Below are 7,611 nucleotides of genomic sequence, written 5' to 3' on the forward strand. Positions count from 1 at the left end.
AGTATGTCTGGCAAGGGAGATGGAGGTCTGGCTGAGTTATTTTTACTGCCAGGCTAAAGATTTGGACTCTGTGATCCGTCACAGTGGAGGAGACACTGAAGGTTTCTGATTGGGAGAGGGATGTAATCCGATTTGTATTTTAGGAAGAGTAACCTTGAAAATGTGAGTCTAGAGCATAAGAAAAAGGGAAGAGAGGCTGATGTTGGTGCTTTGGGTTTGGGAATAAAAACTGTAGGAGAAATGAATGAAGCTATGAGAATGAACGAGATTGCTGAGGAAACAAGTGGAGAGATGGAAGACTAAACAGAGGGAAGAAGAGAGGGAAAGGAAGAGGAGGGGGAAGGAAGAGGGAGGAGGACGAAGAGGAGGAGGGGGAGATATTGGTCTAGATATCTTCTTAAATTGTTTTCATGAGTTTTCTGTCCTTTTTCCCCAATCAGTAAATTCTCCAATCATCCAATACATTTTACTTAGGACCTGTACCCTATCCCTGTTCCCTTCTCCAAAGTTTCCCAGTGATCCTGTCCCTGCCTGGATGTGTCCATTATTTCTCCCAGCTCTCTTGGATGCAGCTGATCAAGAGAGGACATAATAAGTACTGGGCTGGGAGTTAAGAAAGGGAATACACAGAATAGGATAATTGGAAAAAGAACACCTTCTTAGGAAGATGCTCGGTTGGACCGTGATATAAAAAGTTGCTTCATGGTTACACTATTACCTTTGCCTGTGAACTCAACAGAGACTCTTGCTCCTTGGAGTGCACCAAGGACAGAAAATTTGCTTTGGCCGGTTTGGTTCAGTGGTTAGAGCGTTGGCCCTTGGACCAATGAGCCACGGGTTCGGTTCCAGTCAAGGGCATGTACTTTGTTTGCAGTTCATCCCAGGCTCTGGTTCGCTCATATGGGTTGATGTGACTCTTTCACATAGATGCTTCTCTCTGTCTCCCTCTCACACTATCTGAACAAAAATGGAAAAAATGCCCTCCTGTGAGGATTACATTTGCTTTTATTTATTTATTTATTTTTATCCTCACCCGAGGACATTTTTCCATTTTTTGTTCAGATAGAGTGTGAGGGGGAGAGAGAGAGAGAGAGAGAGAGAGAGAGAGAGAGAGAAACATCAATGTGAAAGGGACACATCGAGTGGCTTCCACCTGAACAACCAACCAGGGCTGGGGACAAACTGTAACTGAGGTTCGTGCCCTTTGCCGGAACCGAACCCAGGTCTCTCTGGACCACAGGCCGATGTTCTAACCACTGTGCTAAACCGACCAGGGTGGTTTGTTTAATTTTTTTATAATACCTGACAACAAAAATTGTCAAAGGGGTATTTGACAACTTAAAAAAGAATATTTTACTAAATTAAGGTCATCTCACTAATTGGTCAGATGTATTCAGAGTTAAAAAGCTAATTGTTAGGCAGCTCTAGTACAGTAGCATCCCCCAAAGTTTGAACATGAACTTGGGAACCAGCAGTTCTGAAAATTGTATTTTTCCAAGTGAACCAGCAGTTCTGAAAATTGTATTTTTCCAAGTACAACCGCCAAATTCTCTGCTGTGTATACCTGACAGCTAAAAACCCATAAAATGGAAGAATAATGGGGTGGCACTCATAAAATAAATACTGTCTTGATGTGGCCAGTATCATGAGGATGTATTGGAATGACTTTACTATGTAGTTTGTTGAGTGAAATTGATTTAAGTCCTTTACATTAATGAGCATTTTATTGCAGCAGACATCATTTCCGATGACTAAACATGAATGAATAAAATTTATTGCTATTACATGTTTTTTTAAGAATCAAACTGCAAAGAAACAATTAATAATTTTACTACATCAAAATTAAGAAATGTTCTGGATTGAAAGATATAAAGAGAGAAAAGACAAACATCAACCTACAACACAGAGTATTAGGATCCAAATATCTTTTTGAAATCTCTAAAAATCAGTAAGAAAGAGATACTAACCTAATTAAAATGGGCAAGAGAAATAAACAGTCATTTCATTGAAGAAGAAATGCAGATGGCCACATAACACATTGAAGATGTGAGACTTCCAGTCTAGATGGTGGAGCAGGTAAACACTGCTCACCTCTTCCCACTACCACATCAAGATGACAACTAAATTATAGAACCACCACCCTTGAGAACCACCTGAAGACTAACTAGATAAACAGAACTCCTATAACTAAGGATATAAAGAAGCAGCCACATCAAGATTGAATGTCAACTGTAATTGGAAAATAATTAAATTTTTTAAACAATGTGAATCAATGGAATTTCTTTCTTATAAAAAGATATTTTTGGCCCTGGCCGGTTTGGCTCAGCGGTTAGAGCGTTGGCCTGCGGTCTGGAGAGACCCGGGTTCGGTTCCCGCTAAGGGCACGTACCTTGGTTGCAGTTTGTCCCCGGCCCTGGTTGGGTCGTGTGGGTGGCAACCACTCGATGTGTCGCTTTCACGTCGATGTTTCTCTCTCTCTCTCTCTCCCTCTCACTCTATCTGAACAAAATATCGAAAAATGTCCTCGGGTGAGGATAAAAAAAAAAAAAGATATTTTTGTATTGATTTTTAGATAGAAAGGAAGGAAGAAAGAGATAGAAACAACTGTAAGAAAGAAACATCGATTGGCTGCCTCCTACACCTTCCCTACTGGGGATGAAGCCTGTAACCCGGGCATGTGCCCTGACCGGGAATCGAAATGGTGACCTCCCAGTGCACGAGACGATGTTCAGTCCACGAGACGATGCTCAGTCCACTGAGCCACACCAGCTGGACACTGGGATCTCTTGTATACTGAATGTGAGAGTATAATTTTTTCCAAATACTTTGGTAAAATATTTGATATTATCAATCTAGTGAAGTTGAAGATGCACATAACCTAAGACTTAGACAGTTGTTGCACAAGAGCATAGCATATATGCCTGCCTGGCAATGTTTGCAGCAGATAAACAGATCTGGTAGATAAGTGTTGGCTCTGCTACGTGACTAGTGGTATGAATTTGGGTATGCTGTTTTAAATGTTGGGTTTGTTTTTTTTTTTATCCTCACCCGAGGACATTTTTCGATTTTTGCACAGATAGAGTGGGAGGGAGAGAGAGAAAGAGAGAGAGAGAGAGAGAAACATCGACGTGAAAGAGGCACATCGAGTGGCTGCCACCCACACGACCAATCAGGGCCGGGGACAAACTGCAACAGAGGTACATGCCCTTAGCGGGAACCGAACCCGGGTCTCTCCGGACCGCAGGCCGATGCTCTAACCGCTGAGCCAAACCGGCCAGGGCAAATGTTGGGGTTTTTTAAAATGGATTTTAGAGAGAGAAAAAGGGAGAAACATTGATGAGAGAGAAACATCAACACTGATTGGCTGCCTCCTACGTGCCTCCCTAGGAGATCGAGCTGGCAACCCCAGGCATGCACTCTGACTGGGAACCAAACCAGCGATCTCTGGGTGCATGGGTCAATGCTCAACCACTGAGCCACACAGGCTGGAAAGTATGCTGTTTTACCTCAAGTGTTAATTTCCTTACTCACAACGTGAGGCTACATCTACCTTACAGGGCTGGTAAGAGGATTAAGTGAGAAAATGCACTAAGCACATGACTTAGCACATAGTAGACATCATTTTCATTATTATTAATAGCAAGTTTCATAACTTGCTATCCCTTCTTCAAAAGGTCCTGTTGCAAAGACCTCATATTATATTGTCTATCAACTCCACATATACAAAAAACCCTCAGATCTTCTTCATTTTAGATAAGAAAGATCTGCTTTCTATTGCTAAATGATCTACAACAAATATGAAGCATTTCGCTTTTCTCTCTCATTTTATACATGCTAGCATGTTAATTTATATAATTTGCTTAAACATTCCCCAAACACACACTAAGTTCATACAAAATAAAGCCACATGATCCATGAAATTAGATTTGTGATGTGAGTGGGAGTTGAACAGAGGGTTATAGAACCTTCTCAGAGATCTATGGAATAGCTTATCCTCTGTTTGTTTATTTATACCCCCAGGAAGAGAAGCAGACAAGAAATGTAGTAGCCTAAGCTCCCCAAATTCCCCCAGATGTGGGAATCTTCTTGGCCTTCTGTTGGCAATTATCCCATCAATGAAGCAGTATAAGGTAACAGAAAACAAGATTTCTGGAATTGTTTCCAGTACAAAATATCATGCTGGGGCGGGAGGCTCCATTACAGAGCTGTACACCTGTGTGGGGCAGCCTCACCTGGCCCACATATGGGTAGGCATCTTCAGAGTCAATGCCCCTGTTCTTCTGCACATACTGGAAGGCATTGGTCATGTAGCCCCCTCCGCAGCCATCATGCTCAGACACACAATCCACCAGGTTCTGGGGACTCAGATTTAAGAGTTTACCAGTTTTCTTCTTAAGCTGGCCCTCCAGGGCACCCACAGAGCTAAAGGCCCAACAGGAACCACATTGACCCTGAGAGACATAACAGACAAACTATCAGTCATTGCTGTGCACACTTTTTGTTTTTTTACCTCTACCTGTCTGATGAGATTCCATAAATTTTATAAATCACACATGTCCTCTTTGCTGTGAAGTCTTCCTATTTCCCTTCATTTAACATTTGTTGCATTCTTCTATTGCTATTGTTGCTATTAATAAATTTTGTTACTACTGTTTCATTGGCTGTAGTATAGCAGAGTAAAGGCTTCGCAACCCCTTTGATATGTGACCTTGAGTAAGTTATAAAGTCTCTCTGTGCCTCCCTTTCCTTATCTGTAAAATGTGGATAATAAAATGTGGTAGCTATTAGTAGTATTTGATAAGATAGGTGTTAAATTTTTCTTTTTTTATTTTAGAGAGAGGAAGGGAGAGGGAGAGAGAAACAGAAACATCAATTAGAGAGAACATTGACTTGCCTTCTGCATGCCCCTCACCGGGGATTGGGCTCACAACCTTGGCATGTGCCCTGACTAGGAATTGAATCGGTGACCTCCTGGTGCATTGGTTGATGGTCAACCACCGAACCACACCAGCTGGGCCTGAGTTTTCTATTTTTAATTTCTTGTTATTATTATTTGTAATTCTCAGTTGGGAATGTTTTTCAATGATTCTGGAGAGAGAGGACAGGAGAAAAGGAGAGAGAGAGAGAGAAACATCAATTGGTTGCCTCCCAAATGCCCCAACAGGGAATCAAACCTGCAACCTGGGCATGTGCCCTGACTGTGACCTTTTGGTGCATGGGACAACGCTCCACCAACTGAGCCACACTGGCCAGGGCTTTCTTTCTATTTCTTAAGATTAAGGATTTCTTGGGACACAGGTCTTAGTCATCTTGAATCTCTAATCTATGTTAAATCAGTTGTTCATCTGGTTGATACAATCAACATTGTTAAGGTTGTGAAAAAACGAACCTTCTCATGCTGATTAGAACGTAAGATAGTAAAAACTTTTTTGAAAAGGACCTATCAATTTTAATTTTAGAATTTATTTTGCAGAAATATTTGTACGTGGGTACAAAAATATATGTACATGGGTGCTTACAGCAACACTATTTATAAAAAGGAAAACTCAGAAACAACCTAAATATACAAAAATGGGAGATGAGTTAAATGATGGAATAGGCTATTAGCATGGGGAGAGGGAACTTTAATTCCTTGTCTCTTCTTCCAAGGGCCTTCCAATCTTTAGAACAAAGGAACAGCAAAAGGAAACGGTCATGCTATCTTACATCCATTCCCAGGAGACAGGAGGTACCTGATTTTTGAGAGGAGTAACATATCCCTTCTTTCGATAATCAGTGGAGTTCGGGGTTTTGCCTTCCCAGTCTGGGATATAAAGGGTATCATTACTGCGGGGATGGGATGAGGGTACTTTGAGTCCAGTCATCTTCTGAATCATCTCTTCACTGGACTGGGACAAAGAAGAAAGAGGCCAAGCATTAGCAGGGAACTAAGGCAAACAGGGCAGGTGGGCCAAGTGGTTCATTGCCAGTTCATATGTGTGGACACCAAGAGAGGCCTCAAGATTATGGATGGAAATATGCTTCAGGTTTTTCCCCCAAATTAAACGCCGAGAGATCCACCTAAATAGAGCATAGTCAGTACTGGCACAGACTGTCCTGTGTGCAAAGTTACATATACGATATTGTGGAGGTTTTTAGGAGAAGAGGTAAGACTTACAATAATAGAGGGTATACAATCTAGTTTGGGGAATGACCATGGGATTATTAACAGCATGCAAAAAGAAATATATAAAAACAAATTCAAATAATATGATGCAATGATCTGGAGGGACATACAGGAAAGTTGCTTATGGATTAATAGCATTAATCTGAGAAGTCTTCCAACAGAAAAATACAAGACAGATAAACAGGAAAGTAAGGATGGGACTTGATGGAGGGTGACTTGAGGAGTAGAAATTAAAACTCTGTTAACAGTTAGGGAACAGGGCAGGGTTGCTTGGTTGGGGTGGTTCAAGTACTTGGATACAAGGGAGTCTGGAAGCTATAACTGGAGGGCTCAGGTTTCAGGCCCCCCAACATGCTCCCCTCCAGGTCACCAGGCACCTTGCTGTTATACTGCTTCCTGTAGGTCTTCTTCCATAGCTCCCATTGGGTGTCCAGTAGCTCCTCAGGGTAGAGCGCAAAGCTCACCGTGGGCAGCAACAGTAGAACCTTGAGCCACCACATGCTGAGGAAGGGAATAATTAGGGGAGACTCTTCTATTTGCCAAGAACCAGCCTGGCTTAGGAGGAGGAAACCCCTGGAGCCATATTCCCAGACAGGTGGTTCTTAACCTTTAGGGGTCATAGACTCCTTTGAGAAGCTACTAATAATTTGCAAGCCACTATATAATCGCTCTCACCAGAAAAAAGCATGCACACACAATAATTCTGAGGAGTTCATGAACATGAAGTTAAGAAACTCTTCCTATGGATTATGAGGCAAAGGAAAACTAGGCTTTGTGAAGAAGGTAGACCCACAACCGAAGGTGATGTCCACATGATAAACCAAACAGTGTTGGTCAGGAGGCGACAGTGCAGATACTTCTGGTTCCAAGTATTTTCACTTAGGGAGATTCAACACACACAAACACACACATTTGTACTGACAACCAGAAACGGTAGAAAATGGATAATCAGCATGTGCTCAGCACTTGTCTCCTCCACTATCTCCAGCAGACTTGGAAGGGATGGACAAGGTTAACAGGTAAGTGCAGGGTGGAACATGGTGGTTGGAGAACACACAAGAGGAAGGAATTCCTGCTACATTTTGCTTCCTGATCATTTCTTCAAGGCATTCTTCTTTTCCATGCCTAAATTCTGATATATTTCCAGACCTTGCCAGGAGAGGACAAGAAAAAAGTTGACAGTATTTCCTCTTTTCTAACTATGAGAGAATATTTCTTTTTTTTTTTTTTAATCCTCAGCCGAGGACATTTTTCCATATTTTCTTCAGATAGACTGGGAAGGAGAGAGAGAGAGAGAGAAACATCGACGTGAAAGGGACACATCAAGTGGCTGCCAACTGCATGACCCAACCAGGGCCGGGGACAAACTGCAACTGAAGTACGTGCCCTTAGTGGGAACAGAACGTGGGTCTCTCTGGACCGCAGGCCGACCGTCTAATCACTAA

The 7,611-nt window shown here is 42.1% G+C and overlaps 1 pseudogene; it reads right to left on the minus strand.

The window, feature by feature from the left end:
• Nucleotides 1-1,793: 1,793 nt before the first annotated feature.
• On the minus strand, nucleotides 1,794-6,671 carry LOC118637691 (annotated as a pseudogene).
• Between the last annotated feature and the right edge of the window lie 940 nt (nucleotides 6,672-7,611).

This window comes from Molossus molossus, unplaced genomic scaffold (assembly GCF_014108415.1).
Source record: "Molossus molossus isolate mMolMol1 unplaced genomic scaffold, mMolMol1.p scaffold_m16_p_20, whole genome shotgun sequence".
NCBI classification, from domain to species: domain Eukaryota; kingdom Metazoa; phylum Chordata; class Mammalia; order Chiroptera; family Molossidae; genus Molossus; species Molossus molossus.